The 3,026-nt window shown below is 37.5% G+C and overlaps 1 pseudogene; it reads left to right on the top strand.

Moving 5' to 3' along the window:
* The first annotated feature begins 267 nt into the window (after window positions 1–267).
* Window positions 268–1,457, top strand: LOC126946263 (cysteine protease ATG4A-like; annotated as a pseudogene).
* The last annotated feature ends 1,569 nt before the right edge of the window (window positions 1,458–3,026 follow it).

A 3,026-nucleotide genomic window follows, 5' to 3' on the forward strand; every position in this document is an offset into this window, starting at 1 on the left:
AAGCTTGTTGGCCGCATGTATGTCTTCTTTTGAAAAGTGTCTGTTCCCATCATTTGTCCACTTTGTAATGTGGTTGTTTGTTTTTTGCACATGAATTTGTTTAAGTCCTTATACATCCTGGGTATTAGATATTTGTCAGATGCATGGTTTTCAAATATTTTCTCTCACTCTTAGGTTGTCTGTTTATTCTGTTGATAGTTTCTTTTGTTGTGCAGAAGCTATTCCACCAGATTGCTGGTGGAATTGGCCCAGGATGACAGCTGGAGAATGGAGTCAGTTTTATCGAAGTATGAAAACCAGATTACTACTTTCATTGAATACCTAGAAGAATATTTAGATACAGATGAGCTGGTATGGATCTTAGAAAAAGAGCATCATATTAAAACAGAGACTTCTAAGCTGTTGTCTGATATGAGTGCTTGTCTATAGTTTACATACAGAAGGAAATTTTCACCCATTTGGGTAACGGGCCCTTCATCAGATCCTGGTTAGGGATGTATGCTATACTGTGGACAGATGATACTGGCTCAAGCCCTTATACGTAAACACTTGGGAAAGGACTGGAACTGGGAGAAACAACAACAACAACAACATAATACCAATGGATCCTACAGTGCTTCTTATAAAAAATTGTTGCTACACTATATATCAAATGGCACAAATGGGTGTAGGAGAAGGGAAATCAACTGGAGAATGGTTTGGACCAAATACAGTTGCACAGATGTTAACAAGAAACCTTGCTTTACTTGATGAATGGAATTCCTTGTCTCTTTATGTTTCAATGGATAACACAGTGGTCATTGAAGATATCAAAAAAAGTGTTGCGTCCTTCCCTTGAGTGCTGACACAGACTGTGACAGGTCTCCCGATTCTCTGCTTCAAACTAGAGTAAGGGCACCTCTGTCTACTGCCTAGCCTGGAAACCCCTGTTGCTCATTGTGCCCCTTTGCCTGGGCATAAACTGAAACAATCCTGTCTATGTTGATGCATTCAAAGAGTGTTTTAAGATGCCACACTCTTGAAGGGCATTAGGAGAAAAACCGAATAATGCTTATTATTTCAGAGAATTCTTAGGTGATAAGCTCATCTTTTTGGACCCTCACACAACCCAGACCTTTGTCAACACTGAAGAGAATGAAATGATTGATGACCAGACTTTCCATTGCCTGCAGTCCCCACAGCGAATGAACATACTGAACCTGGATGCTTCAGTTGCATTGGGATTTTTCTGAAAATAAGAAAAAGACTTTAATAACTGGCATAGTCTTGTTCAGAAGGAAATTCAAAAGGAGCATTTAAAGATGTTTGAATTGATTCAGAAACATCCATCGCACTGGCCTCTCCTTGTACCTCTAGCCAGGCCAGAAGTGACAACCACTGGGGCATAATTCACTGACTCTACTGAATAACTGGAGGAGTTTGATCTGGAGGAAGATTTTGAGATTCTGAATGTGTAGAATCCTGGGATCTCAACTTGGAAGCCTGTCTTCCGTCTGGCACCATAAAAACATGAGCTTATTACATAAAACTTTTCTTGTCAGCAAGTTCCTCATATACCAATAGCATTCAAATTCGATAGTATTCATGACTGAGCCAATCACTGTTTCTCAGAAAAAAAATAAAAAAAATAAAAAAGACAGTAACTTCTTTCCCAGAAAGAAATAGAACAATCATGGAGCCTAGGAACAGAAAGATGAGGAGTTCATTGCTTCCCAGCTTGTCTTACATGGCTACAGCAAATCCTCAGCTTCTGTAATGAGGAGATGGACATCTGGAAAACAGGTAGCAACTCTCAGCTTGCTTCAAGAATAAGCAGATGAGAGATAGTTAAGCTGTTCTTCTTCATCCCTTTCAGGTGTGATCTCTTTTGGACTAAATATTGGCAATCTGTTGTCTTGCTCAAATAATACAGTGACCAAATTAGGGGAGAAAAGGTTCTTGTTAAATTGTTTGAATGTGTAGTTTAAGTAATTATAATTTATATCAAAACGTTTGTCAAAGAATTGATGCCAAATATACTCTCTTGATCTCCTTCCTATTTGGGGGAATCTCGCTATTTGATAGGTCAGTGCCCCCATTCTTACTGATACTTTTGTCAGATGTCACCCTGTCCTTAAATCAAATCATAATCACTTAAATCAGGTGTCAGCAAACTTCCTGTAAAGGACCGGACAGTAAATATTTTGGGCTTTGCAGGTCATGCGACCTCTGTCCCATCTACTCAACTCTGCTATTGACATGCAAAAGCAACCATAGAAAATATGCACAAAAATGAGCATGGCTTTAATTCAAGAAAAGTTTATTTACAAAAACAGGTGTGGCGCTGGGTTTGGCCTGCAGGCTATAGCTTGCCAATCAGTGACTTAAACTGTTGATTTTTGTTTAAGAAATTAAAAATAAATTGTGTTTGAATTATAAAAAAAGTTCCTCATTTTTTACATTAATTTTGTATTCTGAAACTTTCCTAAGTTTGTTTATCAGATCAAGGAACTTTTGGGTAAGTCACAAAGGGAAACATCTTTAATTCTAACCCAGGTACCCCTGGAAGTGTAATGGAAAAGCCTTCTGTTTCTACATGTGAGAAATCCATTTTAAATGTTTGTTATATCCTTGATAAGGTTAATATGATTTTATATTATTAGACCTAAGTGCAAAGTCAGTGTTGACTTTTTTAAATGTGACAATTCTTGGTGTAAAATATATATTGAGAAAAAAGGCATCTTTTAAAACCCAAAAAACTGAACTAGCAGAGTAATGCCTTATATGAACTACCATGTGAGAAATTGAGTCTTCTGGTATGAGACATTTAATAGTGTTAAGGAGTCTAAGATAAAGTTTATAGGGGGTGAGTAGAAAGATGACTTCCTCCTGGTAGAGGTAGCTAATAAAAAATTATTGTATTTTGGAGCTGGAGTGCAGCTACTACAATTACACATGTCCTGCAAAACCTGAAGATGAGATTAATATGTCAGAATTTGAAGCCCGGATTTGTCAAGCATAGATGATTTTGAACTTTTTGTCCTCTC

The sequence above is a fragment of the Macaca thibetana genome, chromosome X, assembly GCF_024542745.1.
Source record: "Macaca thibetana thibetana isolate TM-01 chromosome X, ASM2454274v1, whole genome shotgun sequence".
Lineage (NCBI taxonomy): Eukaryota > Metazoa > Chordata > Mammalia > Primates > Cercopithecidae > Macaca > Macaca thibetana.